The sequence below is a fragment of the Equus przewalskii genome, chromosome 15 (genome assembly GCF_037783145.1).
Source record: "Equus przewalskii isolate Varuska chromosome 15, EquPr2, whole genome shotgun sequence".
NCBI lineage: Eukaryota > Metazoa > Chordata > Mammalia > Perissodactyla > Equidae > Equus > Equus przewalskii.
In genome coordinates this window covers 18,194,683-18,216,800 of record NC_091845.1, presented here as the reverse complement: position 1 = coordinate 18,216,800, position 22,118 = coordinate 18,194,683, and the positions used below count along the sequence as shown (strand labels likewise).

The following is a 22,118-nucleotide window of genomic DNA, read 5'->3' as shown; positions in this document are numbered from 1 at the left end:
TAAGTTTTTTTAGTCTTCTGCCTCCTCCCACCGCCAAGTCTTTTATCTTAGAACCAGGAAGTCACATTTTGCCAGCCGACTATGAACTGTAACCACAAAAAGTTGGAGATTGGTTCAAAGCTCAGGACTCAGGAGGCTTGAATATGTTTTAACCTCGGCAGAAGGAGTTCCTTACTCCTGCGGAGGGAACGTTCATCCATGGGGGCTGGTGGGGGCAGCTGTGTTATTGGTGACATGCTGGGGGAGTTGTTCTCACAGTCTGAGGGATGTGTGAGCAGAGCACTTGCTCTGGGAGGTACTGTACGGGGCTGGAAGAGGAGTGAGTTTCATTTTCCACTGAGATCTTGTGGAAGGAATCAGTCAGGAACCTCTCCCTCTTCCTTTACTCCCTCTCCCTGAGCTCAGATATAAAAAGAAGGGTCACCGTTGGTTCTCTTCCACCGAGAAAAGAAAAGCTAAGCCACACTGAGTGTTCACTACAAACGCTCAGAATCTAGCGGGTGAGTCTCTCTTAGTTTCATCTCCTTCCATCTAACCTTCTTTGCCCCTCAGTCTTATCCTTCCACAGTATAGAACTGTGTGAATTCCCGGGCACACCCTGTGGTTTTTTGTCTTCCTTAAAGACTTTGTACCTGATGTGCCTCTTTGTGGACCTTTCCTCCTCCCCTCAAGTCTTCCTGAAAGCACCTTGAGGCTCAGACTACTCCTTAAGGGTCACCTTTCGTGAAAGGCTTCCATTAAAGTGATCTCTCTCTCTATTGCTAAATCTTCCTTGACATCATTGGAAAGAGCTCATCACTCTCCTGTTTGTGTCACCTCCCTGTTTTGTATATTGGTCTCTGATAGCACTTTTCAAACTGATTAGAAATTTGTATGAGTCTGTTCAGCTTTCCAGACCAGTGCTGTCCAACAGAACTTTCTGCAGTGATGGAAATGCTCCACGCCCGCATTATGGTTTACTACCATATACCTATCCATTCTGGTAACTACTAGTCACATCTGGGGATCAAACACTTGAAATGTGGCCGGTGCACTCAAGGAACTGAGTTTTTAACTTTACTTCCTGTTAATTAATTTAAACTTAAATAGCTGCACGTAACTAGTGGATACCGTATTAGACAGCACAGCTATAGACTGCGAGCTTCCAGAGAAGCCAGTGTATTACTTATTCCCTGTGCTTGGCGGAGCACCTGACGCGTAGTAGGGGCTCAGGCAACATTTACTGAATTCAACTGTCGTCTATACTTAGGACAATAATCCCACCAAGCGGATATTACTAACTCTGTAATTTCAACTTTATGCACAACAGAAACAAAACAAAACAAAGGCAAAATGCGTCTCAGTGAAGTTAAGTGATGGAGCCAGGATCTGAACCACAATCTGTTTAAAATAAATTCCCCATCCTTTCTGTTTCCACTGGCAGTGCTTTGGTACTTGGTGAGTAAATTCGTATGTAAGTGGTTGCACATACAAGATAGAAGGAGGCAACGTTTTATAGAACAGCTAATTGTCTCCATACAATTAGACATGCAAAGACTTGCTCATGCAAAAGCCAATAGAAAGAAAGAAAGAAAGAAACAAGTTGGCACACTGCTTATGCATCTGTAGTACTGTGCATGTATTTAGAGGATATATTGGCTAAATGGATCTCTTTTAAAAGAGTGTAACGTAAAAGAAAGGTTACAACAGCCAACAAATTGGGCAGCTGGTATGCAATTTGTGATTGCTGACTTTCAAATGTTGATAGCCTCAGAGTTTGGCAGATGAAGAGCAAAATGGTGGAGGTAATGCTGCCATCTACTGGTAACCATTCACAGTTAACTGGTGTTTCAAGAGCTTCAAAAAGATTCCAGATGCAGTGGGTATCCGAGTTACCTATTTTCTAAATTTGATGTTACTTAGCCTTACACATTAAAAACAATTTCAAAATTATTCTAAACTTGAAGAAAAAATTCCCATGCTTCAAAATTCCCCTTTTTGCAAATAAATATAACCATCTGGAGTTTTTCAACTCCCTCTCCGCCTCTCCCCCCTCTTCCTGCACCTCATTTAGCTGAATTGCCTGCTAAAACAATCTGATCATAGTTTTAGTTGGCTTTTCTCTGATTCACATTCTATCTCCTGACAAGTGACTGCATCAGACTGCGTTCTGATGGGACTACACATAATCCTGGACCTTTATCAGGTCCTGTAGAGTTTCTTCCTCTCTGGATCAAGTCTGTTTCCAGATCAGTGTTGAAGGCTGCACCTGAAGATATGCGGTTGGGCCAAACTTTGGGATTTGGAGATAGTGCTGATTCAGATGCTCCCAACCTAAAGAAGTCTTAAGGAAAGCTCCAGTTATAACCAGTTGGGGTAGGTTCACCAATACTGTCTGCTAGAAATCAGAATTCATGCTGCCATCTTGATCAGCCATAAGTGCCCAAAGGCAATATGGGATGTGGGATTTTGATATTCTGAGTTGGGCTCTCTGCAGAGGGATCTAGACTATATCTGGTGATTTTATAGTTGAGAAGCAAAGTGCGTATCTCTCGGTCCCTACATGTTTAGGCGGTTGGGAGTAAGGGAAGCAATATGAGCCTTAAGAAGTATATGAAGAAGGGAAAAGGAGCATTTCTACTGTCTTTGGTTCATAGACAGATTGTATACACAGATATGTGCTTCAATGGGCTTTTAGTGACTGATGGTAGGAAGCCAACCATCTGAGCTCTCCCCTCCAGGATCTAGCTGCCTTGCTGCGTCATTGCTCAACCTTCAAGCACCTAATCAGTCTTTGCTTTAAGCAGGTCCTTGGATATACTCTACTAGAGGTGAATTACATACATTGCTACATATTCATTAATTCACTGATTTAGTTATTCATTCAACAAATATTACGGAACACATACTAACTATCTGGTATATTGCTAGGGACACAAAACAGAATGAGAAATGGTCCCAGTCTTCAAAGGATCCATTGCTTCATCTTATACAAACTGTATGTTTTTAAAGAGCAAGCTGCATCAACACTTGTGTCTCAAAGACAAGCAGGCGTTATCCAGGGTAAAGGCGTTGGGGCAAGAGGCCAGAAAAAGGAAAACGGGCAGAGGGAACATTTTTACGTATGAGGAAACTGAGGCTAATGAGCAGCAAATCCAGGTCTGACTGTAGAGTTCAGCCAGCGTGGCTGTCTTCCAATCGAGACCTGGGAATATACTGATTCCAGAGGTATCCAGTATGATTTTAAAAGAAGTTTTCATTTTGAAATGTCCGTATACAGAAAAGAGTCCAAGCCATAATATACAGCTTAATAAATTATTATAGAGCATTTCCTTAACTACCACTGAGATCAAGGACTTAGAACATTGGCTGCCTCAGAAAATTCCCCTCTGGCCCCTTCTAATCAATGCTCTTCCTTCGTCTCCAAAGGTAACTACCACCCTGATCCTAACACCATATTTGTAGTACCCGGCTCTAAACTTTTCATGAATGGCATAATACTGTAGTATTCTTTTGTGTCTGGCCTCCTTAACTCAACATTAAGTTTCTAAATTTCATGTACGTCATTTGTAGCTTGTTCGTTTGCATTGCTGCAGGGTCTTCATTGCATAGATTTATTTATCTTTTATCGTTGATGGGCATTTGATTGTTTTCAGGTTGTGGCCATTACAACTCATGTTGCTAAAGATGTTTTCATCCATGTTTCTTGTTGTATGTGTGAATAAATTTGTTGGACATAGACCTAAGAGTAGAATTGTAGGTCACAGATGTGTGTAGATTGAACTTTGGTGAATAATACCCAACAGGTTGTCCAAAATTGTGAAACCAATTTAAGTTCCCACCTAGAGTTTATGAAAGTTCCAGTTTCTCTATCCTCTGCAATATGTGGTCTGGTTAATCTTTTCAACTTCAGACATTCTAGTGGGTGTAGTGCTATGCCATTGTGATTTTAATTTGCATTTCCCTGATGACTAAGGATGTTGAGCAACATCGCATATGTTTATTGGCCATTTCCCCAGTGCTATTTATCAGATAGCCGTTTCTTGGCGTGTATTTCAGGGTTAAGCGCCTTAAGGATGAATGCATATGATTCCCAAAGATAGTTCAGTGTTTTTTTTGGTTCTCCAAGTGCATGGTTTTCATTATTTCTCTTAAGATAGCCACCCCCTAGATTTGTGGGACTCTGTTTTTTCTCAGGAAGTGGCTCTCTTGGGGCAAACTTTCTATATGTAGAGTTGGTCCAATAAATGTAGGAAGTCAAGGACAGAATGAGAGGAAAGCCTCTGAAGGCCCTTGGCTGGGTCACTAATGGTCTCTTGGATGTTTTTTGGTGAACGCTGGCCTAGACAGTATTTGTATTTTCCCACACATTCTCTGGGTAAAAGTCTCAATGGACATGTTACTGTGAATTTACGATGCTCTTTGAGGGGTTTGGGTTAGTTCTGTAATAAAAATTCTGGCATATGGAGACACACGTCTGGTTCCCACACATTTAAGGCTAGAGAGAGCATAGCTCCATTTTCTTGAGGTCAGCTTACTGATGTCTCCAAAGATAAAAGCTACCTTCTGATTGAAGGCTTGCTCTGAAAATATTTTTGGCACAGGACTTCCAAGTTCCAGTCTCCCGGGATGATCAAATTGAGTTCTGTTTTGTCTGTTGTTTTGACAAACTCACTTTGGCAGGGAAAAGGGTTTATTGCAGGCCGTTCTGCTTTAATTTCAAGATTTTATAATCAGAGGCAAGAAGACAGTTGTAATCAATGAAAACCATACACTCAGAATGCAGAGTAGGGTACAAATATACAGCAGAAACCAATAACAGAAATTGCAGCCTTGCTTTTGGGTTTTGCCAAAGGTTCCTTATACTAAGAGGCTTTCAGTCAGGTTCAGTCCATAACCTCTACTATTCTTAGCTTTTAAACTATAATAGAATGATAAGATTCTAGCCTATTGTACCAATGTCATAATGTCCCCAGGCCCCCAAAGATATGGATGTTAACTATCCACAACTTTTTGAAGGAAAACCCTTTGTATTAGCCAGGATTTTGGCTGTAAACGACAGGCCCTGGCTACATGTAGTTATCCTAAAGAAAGGGGAATTTATCTAAAGAATATCAGAGGCTTACAGACTCAGTGGTAGGCTGGGGGCTAGACTTGGAAAATGGGCCAGAATCCAGAGAGCTGCAGAGGGCTGGGCATCAAGGACTACAGCAGGGGTCCCATGGCAGGAAGTTCAGCCTGTCATGATGCTGGACCCATTAATGTCCCTTTCCTGGAAAGTGCATCTGGAGCAGAGACACATGAAGATGAGTCTTGGAGTTGATTCATCTCATGGCAGCACCTGTGTGAATAAATGCTCCTTGATTTCTACCATCCAAAGGCTGGAACTGTCCTGATTCTTGTCTTTCCCTGTGCATTGTTGTACATCTCTTCCACAGATTCAGTGAATTACCCAGTATTCTTCCAATAAATGATTTCTATGGTTGTTGGCCAGAGTTTTCTCTTACTTGAAACCTAAGAACTCTAACAGAGGCACTAATGTTGGTAGATGTGGTCCAGCCTTGTGTACTGCTATGAGAAGGATGAGGGAGAAAAGACCTTTATGCTTTTAGTAAAGCCAGAAGGCTCATGAAGTCCAAGGAGAGGTCAGGCAATTGGCCTACTTCACATCTCCAACATAGAAATTACTCCTTGCATTTACATATGAAGACCCTGGAGAGCAGAGTGCTTTGAGCATGGTCGGCCCTCAAAAGGTATTTGTTGAGATGGGTAAGAAATTAAATCATTGGTTTTGAAATCGGGGTCTCAGCAGCCCCAGGGATTCCCAGGAAGTGCGTAAGTGGTTACTGGGAGACAGTGAGGAAGGGGTTTCCTCTGCCACCACCTTTATTCAGAACCCTTCTGCTATTATAATTTTATATACTGCATTTCAGAAGCATTGCACTAAATCATCATCCCCCATTAACATTTCATTTAAATTCATTTATTTAGAGAAGAGAAATGGATACTTATTGGGTTCCTACTGAGTTGCGGGCACTGGACCATCTCTTTACCTGTGTAATCCCATTTCTTCCTTATAATTGCCGAAGTCTTCAACTGTTGGTGATCATCCATTCATCACATTTACCAATAGGCTTTTCCCTTTCCTTCCTCATAAATTTTGCCATAAGTTTGTGTATTTTATTAGCTTCTCAATGGTCCAGATTTAGGTTGGGTTGATCCTCATTACTGTTTGTTTGTTAAAAAATTTTCTTAAGTTTTGCTCTTATCTTTATTGTTTCCTTCCTGCTCCTTACTTGAGTTTGCTCATTATTCTTTTTCCAGGTTCCTGAGCTGCATGTGTAGCTCACTGGTTTTCAGTTTTCCTTCTTTTTAATTCATGTTTTTAAGGTGATACGTTCTCCTCCATGCACAGCTTCTACTCTATTATACATATGGGGTTTTTGATCAGTTCTTTCTAAATAGTTTTCTTTTGGTTTCTACTTTTACAAATTGTTAGTAGGAGAATGCTTTATAATTTCTACATGTATGTATTTGAGGGGATGACTATCCTCTTATACTGAGTTCTAATTTTATTGTGCTCTCATCAGAGAACACAGTGTCTGTATGATCTAGATTCTTTAATATTTGTTGCCTCACGTATGTTGAATTTTCAAAAATCTATGTTGCATGTACTTTTGAGCAGAATTAAAAGCCTCATATTGTTGGGTGCAGGGTTCTAAACAGGACTCAGATCAAGCTTGTTAATTGTGTTCATAGCATTTATATCCTGATTAGTTTTAGCTCTTGATAGAGAACTTTCTGAGGGAGCTGTGCTAAATCTCCCTCAATGATCGCAGAATAGATAATTTCTCTTTTTAGTCCTACCAATTTTTGACATATATTCTGAAATTCTGTATGTGAGTACAGGTTCTCAAGAGTTACATTTTCTTTTTACTATTACATAACATCCTTATTTACACTTAGTCATTCTCTTAGCCTTGTCTGTATGGTGTGATATTTACATTTCCTACAGAGCTTTCTTTTGACTAGAGTTGGCCTTGTATGTGTTTTTGTATTGCTTTAGTTTCAACTTTTCTATGTCATTGTTTTACATGTGTCTCTTGTAAACTATAGATTTTATTTTATTAATCAATTAATTTTATCTAAACCTGAGAACCTGTGCCTTTTGACTGGCAAATTTTGTTCATCTATATTATTATGATTCCTAATAGATTTATTTGTATCACCTTTGTTTGAGCTTTCTCTTTACTATGATTTTTTGTTGTTTTTTCTTTCTGACTTCTCTTAGACTGGTTGAGAGTATATAGGTTTATAGCAGAAGTGGGATTTGTTCTTCACGTTACTGGAACAAGCGGTCCCCTAACTTGAGTGTGTGCCAATACATACAAGCGATAAGTGGCTCCTCCCCAGTGGCACTCACACTTTCTCTGCACAACCCTTTCAAACGGCCACAGGAAGGTTATTTCATTTGGTTGTTTCTTCATTCTTTTGTTCACCCATTCATTCATCCATTCATTCATCTAATACTGACTAAGGGCTACAATGTACTAGGTTCTGTACCAGGTGCTGGATGGTCTATGTTGAATAAAATAGATGTGATTTCTGCCCTCATTGGGCTTATGGTCTAGTAGGGGAGACACTTAATGCACACATATGTACATAATTACAACTTTTTTAATGAGCTATAAAGGAAATGGTTTGGGTGCAGTGAGAGAAAACAATGGAATAGGGTTTCCTCCAACCTGGTGGCTGGGCTTTTTGAGGATGAATTTGTTAATGCATATGCAGTGTAGGGGATGCAGGAGAGTCGGGTAACTGTCCCCCAGTATATATTCTTCCCTTCTTCCTTAGCAATAGGAGCCCACAATTTAGCTGGGCAGAGAGACCACCCAGAATAAGCAGTGTATATGGCAGCCTTCCTGGAAGTTGGAATGACCATGTGACCAGAGTCTGGTCAAAGGGATATCAATGGAAGTGGTGTGTGCAACTTCTGGGAAGTGTTTTAAAGGAAAAGTCATGATCTTTTCATTTTCTCCTTCCAGTTACCTAGAATAAAGCCATGACAGCTAGAATCAGAGTAGATATCTTGGATCATGATGTGAACTTGAGAACGGAGTCCTAGAATAGTGGAGCAACAAGATACTAGGAGTCTGAGTTACTGGAAATGTAGAATCCCATTCCAGGCTTGGATTACCCACCTGGACTTTTCCATGACAAATAAATATAGTTCTACATTTTAAACCATTGCTACTTTGATTTTTGGTAAACTTGCAGCTGAACTCACAGAGCATTTCAGGCCCAGGGAATGGAATTCTCTAGAGTAGTGACTCTCAGACTTTAGTGCTCAAAAAAAAAAAAAAAAAAAAAAAAAAAAAAAAAATCACCTGGAGAGCTTGTTAAAATGCAAACTTCTGGATCCCACCTCCAGAAATTCTGATGTGGTAGGTTAGGAATAGAACCTGAGAATTTGCATTTTCTATAACCTCCCAGATGATGCCGAAGACCCTTAGGCCATATGCCATATGCCTTAGGTCTTAGGCCATACTTGGAGAAACGCTGTTCTTGTGCTCTGAGGCAGGCAAGAGTTGGGCACATTCAAGGAACTGAAGCCAGCCTAGTTTTAGAGGATATTGGGAGGCATGGAATAAGGATGGAGAGGTAGGCAGAGGGCCAGATCATGCAGAACTTTGTAGGCTAGAATAAGGAATGATATTCTTCAAAGCGCAGTGAAGAATATTGAGCAGGGGAGTGCCAAGATCTGATTTAAGTTTCATAAGGTCATTCTTTACTACATGGAGAATGGACCACAAAGGACTAGGATGCTATATCCGTAGTCAAGGCCAGAGACGCTGGTGGCTTGGTCCAGGGTGATAGCAGTGGAGATGGATTCAAGATATATTTTGAAAGTTAAGAATAAGTACTTTGCTGATGGATTCAATGTGTAGAATAAAGGAGGAGGAGGAATCAGAATGATTCCCAGGTTTTTGTCTTGAGCGAATGCGTGGAACCTTCACAAGATACACTAAGCAGATTCCTCTGCCACTGACCACAAGCCAAAGTTTTTAGGGATGGTAGTCCGCCACTCCTATTGTGGCACTTTCAGAAGATGCCAACCTTTCAGATTATCCCTCCACCCCAAGCTGTTCATTGCAATTGCCCAATAAGCCTCTGGGTGGATCGACCCCACCCGTTTGACTTCTGTTCATAAGCACTTGTGCCTTAGATGTGGTTTGGAATTATTCTGTCTGTTTTCCAGCGATGATCTCCAGGGTTTTGTTTGTGTGTGTGTGTGTGTCTGTCTTCCCTTTGGCAGGATACATTGTGATTCTTCAATCTTAGGGCACAAAGAGTTCTAAGCAGCCTATAGTTCTGGAGGTGTCTGGATGTCTTGGCCAAACTGTACAAATGGCTTGTTTTCTAGCACATTTCAATTATAATTCACTATGAAATGACTTTCACAAGAAGAATCATTTAGCTTTCTTTAGACTTACCTACTATAACTTCTTGATGCTCATAGAATAATGTCCTAAATCCTTAACAAGGCCCTCTATGATCTGACCTACCTACCGGCTTGGCTACTCTTTCCCCAATTTCTTTCCACTTTAGCTACACTGAACTTCCCTCAGTTTACACACTCAGCTTGCTTTCTCCTGCCTTTAGGTCTTTGCATAAGCTATTAACTATTTGTAGAAAGCCTTTCCCCATTGGTAACCTGGCTGACTCTCAATTGTTCAGGATTAAGCTGGAATAGATAACCCTTCCTCAGGGTTACTGTTTGTGTCTCCTCCATCCCTTTCCATGCCTCTAGATTGGGTAGACCTTATTAAATGCTCCTGAGGCTTCCTGAACAGTTATTTTGCTAATTTACCATAATTTAATTAATTATCGATAGGTACTTAGCTTATTCTTACTGATGACTTGTCTCCTCTAATGGTCTATAAATGCTATGAGGGCAGAGACTGAGTCTGCCTGGTTCCCTTCTGTGTATCCCCAGGGCCTGGCATACAGCAGGTTCTCACTAAATATTTGCTGATTCACTGATTGATTTCAACAATTGGGATACACTTATTCTTTAACTCTAGGAAGAACCGTCACAGGCTTTTAACAGCTCGGATTATTTGAAGCTCCAAAATCACACGCTGATCTAATTTGTATTCTAGTACATTTAGTGGGCAATGTCATAAAGCTTCCCCAATTTCTATAATACTGTTTTCGTCTTTTATTTCCAACAACTTCAAACTTAGATTTCTCTTTTAAAAAAAATCTATGTGCAGACAAATTATTTCTCTGTTTTCTTTCTCAATCAATTTCAACAGAGGGTTCTCTTTTGTTCAAAATTTCTTTCCCTCATTCCTATTTCTCCTCCCTTTTACCATATGGACTTTTTGGACCTTATTTTGGATTTCCTTTACAGTTAAAACACTGTCAATTCTCAAATACTGTCCCCTACTTCAAAAGAACCAGGAGGAACATTCTCTACAAGCTACCCACCCATTCCGTGGTTGTTTTCCAGCTCCCTAGATCAAAGTCAACTGCCTCTATCTTCAGATTGTAAAATTTCTCTAGCTGGGAGGTTTTCTGCTCTGTGTACTTTTAAGACATTTTGTAAGCATTAATGACATGCTACAGCATTTTGTAGAGTACTATAACAGAGAATTACATATTAGAGAAAAATTAAAGCCAACAAGCCTGTAATCAGGCCTTAGGAGAAATGCTGAATATCGCAAATGCATTTTGGATTTCTGTAAAGTTCAGCTTGGCATTTATATGGGGTTCCAAATAGTATCTCTCTCATCTTAATGATCACCCCAACTCATGTCCTCTGGTTTTCCATTTTGCAGAAGAAATCAGCAAAAAGAAATTTACAGATCAAGTCAGAACCGGTAGAGCCAAGAATAGACTTTTTGCTGTCTCAGTCTATTTTTAAAGTGAAGAGTAAGACCTTTAGTTACTCAATCTTCCAAAATGGTTGACATGATTAGAATGTCAACTAAAATCCCAAATTCAAAATGAAGAACGAGCTAAAAGAAGTTAATCTGTTAAATCAGTAAGTGACAAGTCCTCCGATTGGCCCTCTATAGGCGTTTTTATTCAATACTCACAACGTTCCTGAAGAAGAGAATTATCTCCGTATGGAAGGTGAGAAAAACAGGTTCAATAATTGGGTAACTTGCTTCAGATCTTCTAATTAGAAAACTGTGAGTCTGAGATAGACACCTGCATCTGAATGTTTCATCATTTGTGCTCTTACTAAGACAGGAATAATTCAGACCAAACGTCTGCCCTCATGGAGCTTATATTCTTGTGGGGGATGAGGAAGAAAACCATGCATTGACAAGATGACCCCAGGGATCTAGGTGCTGGGAAAAATATCAAATGGGACAAAGCAGAAAAGAGTGACCTGGTGTGGGTAGTGGGACTAAGGAAAGACTATTTTATATTCATTTAAAAAATTCTTTAAAATTTTCTTTGTTATGGAAAAATTCAGATATACAAAGTAGAGAGTGTAGTAAAACAAACCCCCAAGTAACCATAGCCCCCTTCAACAATGTCAGCTCACGGTCGTTTCCTCTCTATCTCCACCAATTCTGACTGGTTATTTCATTTAAAAGTAGTTCGTGATGTATTTCCAAAAGATAAAAACCCATTTTTTTCTTTTTATACAAAACCGCGCCTCCATTATCACACCTGAAGAGAAGTTAATAATTTGTGGTACGATTTTAGATTTTAGATTTGAGGGAAGGCCTATCGGAGGAGGTATATTTTGATGAGATCCAAGTGAAACAAGGAGCCAGTCCTGAGAAACTATGGGGGAAGTATCAAATTTTTATTTATTTTTTGTTTTATTTTTTAAAACACATTTAAAGACTTACTAGCCAGAGGGGGAAAATTGACTCCTCCAATCAATTCTTCTTTTTTCCTTGTCAAACATAAGGCTTACAGAAAATTTCCTACAAAGGAACAGAAAATCTATGCTTTTGGAGTTAGATATGTTGGAATTTTTTTCCTTGCTCTTCAGATGACAGATGGATACAGCTGAATCAATGAAGGAGTGTACTTGCCCCAAATGTACAACATAAATACAGAAACCATGAACAGAAGACTCACAACCAATAATGGAAGAGAGCCAGTGCTGAGCTCCAGCGCTTCTGTGTAGAATCGTACATTTGAGAGACCAACAAGGTGTTTTGGCCAGCTCCTTGTTCCATAGCTGGCCAGACTTTGAATCCTGCTGCCTGGCTTTTTCATTATTTCTCTCTCTCTCTCTCTCTCTTTTTTTTTCTCGTTTTAATTACTCTGTTGAGGTCATATTAGTTTATAACATTGTATAAATTTCAGGTTTACCTCATTATATTTCGGCTTCTGTAGACTGTGTCGCATTTGCCACCATCCATCACCAGCCATATGTGCCCCTTTACCCCTTTGCCCTCTCCCCACACCCTTTCCCTCTGGTCATTATTTCTTTTTTGAAGATCCACTTAATCAAGTCTTTCTCGAACCGAGAGACCAAAATACTCTTAAAAAACCGTTGGATTACTTCTCACTGCTTTGAGAAGCATCTCTGTGCTTACTTGTTTCTTCCCTAGATGAAGATCAGCCACACACAGAAGCAGCATTAATGTCCCTTTGCTGGCAGTTCTGTCCAACGTCCCCAGGCAGGCGTTTGGCCAAACCCGCCTCTGCCCACTTGAAATTCAAACCCCTGGAGTAGGTCTCAGTGCCACCTTTGTCCAAAACCCTCAAAAGTCCCAGTCCTTGTCAATTTGCCTTGAAATTATAAAGGGACATGTTAGTGTGAGGAAGATAAACTGTGTTGAAATAACATTCAGGGCGGTTGTTAAATAAATTCAGGAAAACCAAGACATTCACTGTTCAGCTGAGGCTCTGTCCTCAGCTCACCTCCCAGGCAAGAAGTTGGCAGAGAAGCCCGTGCTGAGCACTGACCCTCTCAACTACTGACTCAGCTTTCAGGATCTTCAAGGGCTATTTTACTTAAAAATAATGTAGCTTACCAACTTTTAGGAGCCTTTCAGCTACTGTTCCAGGTATCCACAGAGGTGTACTTAAAGCTTTAGCTTAAGAAATTTTTAGGTAAGATGAGAGAATCTTGGGTCCATTTCCTACTCCAGGGATTTTGTTGCCATAAGGCCTTGGCAGATCACGGGACCTTCCTGAACTTTATTTTCCACATCTGCAAAGTGGAAATATTCAGATTTGGGGTTGTTTTGAGGATCAAATAGGAGGCACGGGAAGATGCTTTGAGAACTAAAAGGCTCAATGTGATGTAAGTTTTTAAAATCAGAAAGACTCTGAGGAGCGATGCAGCCACATTTTGGGAATGAGGAGGGATATGTTTGAAGCCTGCAGCCCAACTGGATTTAAAAGAAATTTACCAGGCACTTACTCTGCATTTAGCATGCTTTCCCTGGTGCCAAAGAGCTTGAGGTGGGGGTGAGAGTGATGGGAAGACAAGAAGCACACAAACAGAATGATTAAACAGCCATACACTGCACCATGCTTCTTTGAGTAAAGTTAACCTCTCTATGCCTGGGATTCCTTATTCACAACCTGGGGACCATGATAAGACCTGCCTCATAGAATTCTTGTGCAGATCAAAAGAGGGAGAATGGACAAGGCATTTAGCACAGTGCCTGGCACACAGAAAGCTCCAGAAATTTTATCTACTTTTTATAAGCCTATTTAAATTTCTCTCCTCAATAAAGGCAGTAAAGTCCTGATATTTTTTCCTCTCTATCAGCTTTAAGAAGAGTGGGTTTTTTCTGTCTCTAATAAGAGCCATGAAGGTTTCTGAACAGGAGTAGCTGCCCAAGATTAACCTGGCAGCAGTTTGGGGAGAGAATGGAGTGAGGTAAGGCAGTAGTTAAGAGGCCTATTAAGATGTTATTTTAATGATCCCCGAGAGGGAGGCATGGAAAATGTGATTGAGAAAGATGATAAATGATGAAGTCAGGGCTCAGAGAGGGTAAGAGGGGCTAGGACCAAGATTTCAGGACAGGGTGGTATACATCTACCACCCTTTCTGTCCATCTCCTCTCTGCGGACCAGAGCAGACAGCACCATGCGGTCATGGCAGTCTTTCCCACTGAGCAAGCACAGTAGGGGTCATTGCTACTGGCTCACACTTGGCACACTCCATGTGCCCTCTTTAGAGATGGAGGGGTTAGTCTGAGAAGGGAAGAGCAGGACTTTTTGGAAGTAGGAGCTAAGCAAGAGAGGGAGGGTAAACACACTGAGCAATCTGAAGATGGAAATGGCTGGATAATCTCAACTGCCTGTTCCGTTAGGAACTTGGCTTAGGATTTGAGCTCAAGGGATAGCCATGGGGTGGGAGCAGCTGAGGTGAGGAGCAAAGAGAAGATTTTGACCAGTCTCTGCAGAAAAATGTTGACAAATATTCTTTTCAGTGATTATTGCGAGCTAGGCACTCTGCTAGGTGCTTTGCTTGTCCTTTTTCATTTAATCCTTCCAGTAACTTTATGAAGTTAGTCATATTATTATGATTACTTCCATTTTGTAGATGAGGAAGCTGAGATTAAGTCACCCAAAATTACTTAGCTTGTAAAAGGTCAAACCAAGATTTGAAACATGGCAGCATGACTCTAGGGCCCAAGTGCTGTATGACTCTGGGGCCCAAGTGCTGTGCTGAACTGAGCATTTTGAATATATTAAGGAATCGAGAAGTAGATAAAACTCAAGGAAGGAGAAAGCGCAGTGGATTTTGCTTTCATACCCAGGACTTAATATTTATTTATCTAGTCTCAAAAATATGTTTTTATAGCAGTCAAAACTGAGGGAAACTGGAACCACTTCTTCTTCACCAACTAGGGACAGAAAGCTTTAAACCTGTCCCTGTTAGATAAGGAAAAAGAATAGTTCTGTATATGTCTGAGGGAGAACCAACTGTAAATGCGACAATGAAAAGTTGTCTTTTCAATAATAATCTTTTTGAAAGTTACCTGCTGATTGCCGACATATGGTAAGAACAAGAGAGTCCATTTGTGTATACGTATACGGAAACCTCTACGACGTTGTCTAGCCATTCTGCTAAAAACAGCTGGAAACTACACGAAGAATCATCTAACCAGGGAGCAGCGCAGCAATTGCTTAGAACGGTTTGGTTGTCATTTCTTGTGACTCATTCTTATTTTTTGCTTTCAAATTTCATTCTAATGAACCATTTAGTGGTCTTCATAGTGCAGCTTATTTATCCCTCATAGAACAGGAGGATTTTGTAATCAGATGTGATTTTTTTAATGCGTAAATGTGTCTGCTGTCCAAAAGCCACACACTACTGGGGCAGTATCATTCCACACCCACAGCTCCATTAAATAAGACAATTTACTGATGGACGGCGGCTTTCAAGAACATTCCCTTTCTATTCATCAGTGCCTAACATTCATGCACTCAAATGTGTATTTATTATATAGTTCATGCCTTTGAGGATTCATTTTTTTGTTTCATGTTTCTTATCAGTGTCAATTGTAATCAATTACCTGTATAAAATGATGGAAGAGTTAATTTATGACATGATGACACACAGTAGATAACAGCATTTCTATTTAGAATTGAACAGAACCCCTGTATTAGTTTTCTGCCTGTGCCAAGAAAAGGCTCTGGGGATAGAACCAAGATGAAAAAAGTATATTTTCTTTTTCTTAGCCTCTTTCCTAACTAGTTCAACTTTTAGAAATAACACTGGCTAGCCAATGAAAACACTTCTTTGATAACGCCTAAGAATTTAAGATAAAAAACAGCTGGGCAGGTTTTTTTACACAAAAGGAAACAACTTTGAACTACATAGACAATGTCGTTTAAACCCAAACAGATGTGGTTTAATCTTGTTTTTGATCCTCTTGTAGATTTTTCTCAAAACGCCTGCATATGCGTAGAAATGATGACTTTCAGATGTTTGAACATAATTTGTCTCTGTTAGAATATCACCTTGGTACATATATCATGTACACCAAATCCTCCCAGCCTTTGAACGTGGACAGCAGGGTACCAGGGAGAATTTATGTTGGTCTTTTGGTTTTGCCCACCAATTCCATAAGAAATTGAAAGGGGAGAAAAAAAGCAATGGTGTCCGCATACTGTCATTTCCAAAACAAGAGTCACATGTGTTCTCCATGACTTCACTAAATCATGCTGACGGTTTTAGATCCTAACACTTAGAAATGCTTTTAAGATGAATCATATCATGTGAATGCTCTAAAAATAACACACACGGTTCATTTGTGCACCATTCCGTGTCCCCACTGATTATTATCCACTTATCATATGATATCCTCATATATTAAGGTTTTCCCATCCTATTGCCAGAAGAAGAAACCACTGGAGCAAAACTATTTTCAAACATGAAATGTCTCAGTTAGACTGTAAAGGCAACGACTAAAATATACTCAGATCCACTTTCAACTTCAAAGGCCATTAAAGTTGTTACCTCAGGCATCAGCCAAAAGATGGAAGGGAGGCTTGTACAGATAGAAATTTTATATAGTTTCTTCCTTTTCTTCTCCCCTCCTCCCCCCAACTTGAATGAATATCATGAGGAAGGGAGTGGGGACAGTCTGTGAAACATGTGGAGAGACTTAAGGTCACTAGCAGGAATCGAAAGGAAAGAGAACTCTTGGGGCAGAGGGCACTAGGTACTTCACACCCAGCACCATCAAATGACCTTGGGGGAGCACATGGACAGCATTGCTCCAATTTATCCTTTCCTTCAAGACACCTCCTCCTTGGTTTCTACAATTTTCTCCATAGTCATATCCCTTGAGAGTATTTAAAAGACCACATCTGGAGAAGGAGGAAATGAGATGCATATATTTGTTGGCAAAATTTTGAAAAGAGTGTGTGTGGTATGTCATATGGGGGAAGTAAATAGAGGAGAGACGGGGGTGAGGTGGGCTGATGGGAGTGGTGGATTTGTGCTTGATCATTGGGAAATTAGCCCAATGGCTTCATCAAAACACAAAAGAAGGGCTCAATTTACAAGTGGTCAAACATTTTCTAGAACTCTGTTGGCTCTTTGGCAATAAACTGCTGTTCTGTGTAATATCTTACCCCATCGAAACCCTCCTTGGGGTGTAAGTGCAATGTGAGGTCATTCTGAGCCACAATCTCATCTACAACAATACTCTGGCATTATAGGCGAATGCTCATTATTTAAAAAATGCAGTTCTGTTTATACTGTTGGAGTCTCTAAGTCCTTTTCATTATCCATTCGTGCTGTCCGTCTGGATGTGTTTCCCGATCTTTGTGTGAGGAAGTTGCCCTTGCTCAACATGACTCAAAAAGAAAATATTAGACTCCGATGCCCTGTGTGTTGTCATGATTCCCATGCCAGGGGTTTCATGAATGATGTTTCCCACCGGGAATTATAGTAGCTGCCAAGTGATGCTGGAGGCGGGTGCTGGCCTGATTATAGAGCAGTGAGTCAGAGTTGCAGAGGCTTCGCGGAGATGCAACCGACTCCTGGGGAAGTGGGCAAGAGACTGAAGCAGGAACAGGGGAAAGAAGCATACCGCCTTCACCAAGGGTTGCTTGGGTCCTGAGCCAAGAGGAAGAGGAGCTAAAGACCACTGCAATTCCCTGCAGTGAATGGTTTTAGGAGTGGGAAAGGGAGAAGGGAGAATGAAGGTGTTGTATGTGACACGCTAGAAGGCAGTCGAAAAAGATGGAGAAAAGTCAGCAGATTTGGGAGCCACAGAACTGGGTTCTAGTACTGGCACTCATTCACTGTGTGACTGACAGATTATTTTCATTTTTCTTATATGCCTAGTGTAAAATAAGAAAGCTTGGATGTCTTCTAAAGATCCTTCCAACTCCGAAAATGTTCTGAGCATAGCAGTTCTTTGTCACTACTTAGGATGCTACGAACACATTTAACTTGTACTGTTTCAGCTACAGGCGTCGTAGAACAGAAATGGGGTCGAGGGGACAGAAGGGTAAAGGGAGATAAAGACCAAGACAGAACAAACACGTAACGGAAGCATTCTGGCCGCCTTCAAGTCAGTGCGGTCCTGCCAGTGTGACTTAGAAAAGACACAAATCTCCATCTCCTACATTTGGTCTCAGATGCCAGGAGCCTCCCAGCCTATGAGCACACTGCTGAGAAATGCTAGCATTTAAACAGACTAGTGCTAAACATTATAATGGCTTACATTTTTATTATTGTTTTTGGTACAACACAGGCTCTAATGCAAGCCAGGTACTTCATCTGATGCTCAACCAAAGAGTCGTGATGCTGTGATGCTGGAGGAAAACCTAGCTGGGTTAGGCTTGCAGAAAATGTCTTCCTGAAGAGTCTTCGAGGGTAATTCAAACTCTATGTGCTTGTGTGTGTGTGAGGAAGGCTGGCCCTGAGCTAACATCTGAACCAATTTTCTTCTATTTCATGTGGGATGCCACCACTGTGTGGCTTGATGAGCAGTGCTAGGTCCATGCCCGGGATCCAAACCCATGAACCCCAGACCACCAAAGTGGGGTATGCAAACCTAAGAAGTATGCCACCAGGCTGGCCCCAAACTCTATATGATATTTTGCCTCATGTGCTGACCTTAGGAATATGGCACTGCTCTACCTACTGCATACGCCTCTTGGCCTTGTGGGAATCTCTGTTGTACCTTGGGGAGCATAGTAAAGAGATGCTCCAAGAAGCGAAAAAATGGTGAGATCATTAAGTCCATCATCACCTTGGAGTCTGTGTGGAAGGTGATGACAACAACACAAATAACTAATTTGTTTTGAGTGCCTTCCATGTGCCAGGTACCATGTGGAATGTTTTACACATATTCTTTTCATTTACACAACAATCTCATGATTCATTCAACAGCTAACTCATTTTATTGCCCACCTACTAAATGCCAAAAGGTCTTCTAGACTCCAGGGAGATAGCAGCAAACAAAACCAAATAAAGCTTCTGCGCTCATAAGGTTGAATCCTGGAGGCTGTGGGAGATGATAAACAGATAAATATCTATGATGTCAGGTGGTGGTAAGCACATGAAGAAAAAGAAAGCAGGACGAGGGGATAGAGAATGCCAGAAAGAAAAGTGGGTGCTACTTAAACAGGGCGGTCAGGGAGCCCTCTCTGCTGAAGTCAAAGAAGCAAGAGAGAGAGAGCCAGGTGCCTGAGCAGAGAAAGCCACCATATTGCCTTTTCTGTAGATGTGGAGACTGAGCTTCTCAAGGTCTCTTCGTTAATAGGCTATGATGATCCCACTAGATTCCAGCGCAGCATCTGCTTCACATTATCAAGGATGCAGGTCGGAAGAGAGCTGTGACTACAAGAGGCCAGCAGGTCTGGCACTAAAAACTGCAGAGTCTTTTAAAAACACACCACTGCTTTGTCCGTACTGTGATCGATCGGGTTGGTTTCTCCCTACTCTACTGAATTAGCAGAATTGACAGGTCGCGTTGGTACTACAGAGAAGAGGTGTCCATTTTCCCAAATGTTTTCCCCTTATCTTAGCCATTGCTGAACCTCAGGCCATGAGCAAAGGGTCAATGAAGCGTGGTTTTCAGACAGTGTTCACAGAGTGACGGGGGTTCCTCTGTCACTGAGGCTTCAAGGACTTCTGTGGGAGATGACAGCGAGGGTCAGTGGTTAGAGCTCCAGGCCACCCACCCCTGCTTTAACCACAGCAGCAGTGAATTTATCTGTCTTATGTACTGGGGCTCTGAAAATGAGATTTCTGGGACCAGCACAAAGGTGGAAAAAGATATTAAAGCTCTGGCTCCTTGTGAGTAGTAAATAAAGACATTCTTGGAGCCATCTTAAAAATTTGGGTTTAAATGCAAGGTTTCTTGAAAAGTTCTCAGCGGAATTAAAACCCTAGTGGATAGTGTTAACGTTCTGAGAGATAACTGGTGTGTGTGAGTGTTCTATTGGATGAGAACACCATCTGATCTGAGGAACCGTTTGGCAACGCTGATCAAAGATTTGGAGAATGCACGGAGGGAGACCACTGTGTGTCTATCTTTTCTCTCTCCTCTTTCCTAATGCATATGGCATACTCTGTTTGCTCACACACAAACACACAAACACACATACACGTATGGATGGCCTGAGGTTTAATTTTTATTTTGGACAGTTTTTTTTTTTTTAAGATAAAAATCAGGTGAGGAGGGGCTTCTTCTACTCTAAACATTTCAGAAAATGCATAAAATTTCCATGGTAATATTAGAAGTCTCACCCATCAGTTGAATAAATAGAAGGAAGAACTGGAGAGAGATTTTGAAGGCCAGAGTTTGGTGTCTAATTCACAGTTGTTAGAAAGATCGTTTCCTCATGATTTCACTATTTGTTGCTGTTTGGTTAAAAAAATAAGGACTATCCAGGGCTTATAGATAGATGCCTCTGGCTGTGGTGGTTGTAGTGGGAGTGTTTGTAAGTATGTTTGCATGTGTGTGTGGTCTCTGAGAAGAAAGACCTTTCTTTCTCCCAGTTGTTTCTGAAAGGCCCATTAGAGCAGGGCATAGTCATCGTTTTCCAGTGTGAATTTGCTCTTGCCTCCTTTTAGTAACAACAACTCACTCATTCTCGGCAAGTCACATGGCTGCCAATCAGAAATACAGAAACGCTTCCTGGTAGCTGGATGAGGCCTTGAGACCAAGCTGTCCCCAGTGGAGTAAGAGCAGAAGTAGTGGTGGACCTTTTGAGATGCCTCCTTAAATGCAATTTGTTTCCTCTACACTCTCTCTCTTTCTTCTTCCCATGAGCTGGACCTTGGATGTGTGGTGTGAGCCACCTCTAATCAGAGGATGACAGAGCCACACGGGAAAAGGAAGAAGGAAACAAGAGGCTTGGATGATTTCTTGGAGAGGAGCTATCTACAACCTGGACCACGTGCCTGCCTCTGAAATACCTCAAGAAAGAGAAATAAACTCTTGTTTTGTTCGAGCTGCTATGTTTTTGTTGCTGTTACTGCTTTGTTTGTTTCTTTGTTTTAGTAGTTTACTTTATACCCCAAACAATAACCTACGGGATATAAGAAAAGATTAAGAGTTGACTTGGATCCAGATTACTGAATTTTTGAATCCTGTTATCAACTGGCCACCTACTACCCTTTTAGATCCACAAGTGAATTACATATGTAGATGAGGGTTTGGCCTCAAACTTGGGTCCTTTACTGAGCTTGGATGCATCATGCAAAACAGATGTTACAAACTCAGTCCCCAATAGGGGCCACGAAGGTAAATGCAAAGAAGCAAGCTTACTGGGTAGAGATGGGCACAGTGGAGAACACGTGATCCACCGAAAGGACTGTCATTCAGAAACATGGGTCTCAGTATTTTTGATATTTTTATCTGTTCAAAAGAAAATGCAAATCTAGAGTTTTAGAAAGTGAAATCCATAGATTTTTAATTAATAGGCTAATTTAAAAAAGATTTTTAAAGAGAAAATGCCATGTGCATCAAAGAAAATATTTCTGGAAGACAGGGCCCTGAGCCCTGAGCTAAAAGTTAGTCTGGGATCTAGAATCAAAGCCATGAGGTTTGGTGGACTTTTCTGTCATTCCTTGAGGTCCTAGGCCAAAGCCCTGGCAATCTAATCAGATGAGTATCCTCAAGATAAGCCTATTTCAGCCTAAACGTATATGGGCAGCAAAGAGTTGCAAGCCCAAAACAAGACAGCTTGCTTAATGGCTTGAGTGGACATGGTGGGGCCACTTGATCAAACATTTTTGGGCCCAGCTAGTAGTTCTGGAGCCTATTCTCTTTGCCAGTGGAATCAGTTAAGTTTCCCCAGTTCCTAGCAAAAGAATGACTGCTAATCATTCCAACTTATTGGAATGTTGCAATTAAACAACTGGGAGTTTGGGAAGAACAGGAACCAGTGAAACTCCAGGAATCTTGGTTTTGCCAACAAGTAGACACGACATCAAGTATCTTTTGAGTCTTTGATATCTTAGCTGGAGATCCACGCCCGCAATCAACAACTGCTAAATGGCTCTGAATAAGGGACCAGTCAACTATATTATGATACGCACAATGACTAGGCTGCAGCCATTAGAAAGAGTGTGGTAGATCTGTTTGCCAGACAGAGAAGTGGGGCACCTTGGTCAACAGCCACAGAGTGGGCCAGGGAAGTTCCACAAACAAAAACCAGGAGAA

General features: G+C 41.1%; 1 long non-coding RNA gene across 1 annotated transcript; it reads left to right on the top strand.

Annotated features, from left to right (window-relative positions):
* The first annotated feature begins 252 nt into the window (after positions 1 to 252).
* LOC139076118 (uncharacterized) lies at positions 253 to 20,903 on the top strand. The gene is made up of 3 exons (XR_011527396.1): positions 253 to 500; positions 18,195 to 18,316; positions 20,724 to 20,903. It is a non-coding gene; the product is annotated as an uncharacterized lncRNA (long non-coding RNA).
* The last annotated feature ends 1,215 nt before the right edge of the window (positions 20,904 to 22,118 follow it).